Genomic DNA, 238 nt, shown 5'->3' with positions numbered 1-238 from the left:
CAACAAATGCGCTAGCAAAATAGCAACAGCAATAATAACTTTTTCTTCAACCTTCAACCACGCTCTGCAACAACGCAAGTGCACCGAGCGTGATACAAAGGACGTGACGTGCAATGATGAAACGTGATTGACATATCAATTGTCCACAGATGATATTATCAATTTGCTTCCTAATCGCTTGTTACGCTCTGGTTTTCTCATCGGGGTGTCTCGTGTACTGTAAGAAATAGGTGATTAG

Source organism: Penaeus monodon, chromosome 29, assembly GCF_015228065.2.
Source record: "Penaeus monodon isolate SGIC_2016 chromosome 29, NSTDA_Pmon_1, whole genome shotgun sequence".
NCBI lineage: Eukaryota > Metazoa > Arthropoda > Malacostraca > Decapoda > Penaeidae > Penaeus > Penaeus monodon.
The sequence above is the reverse complement of the archived record's forward strand: the minus strand, read 5'-3'. Positions refer to the sequence as shown.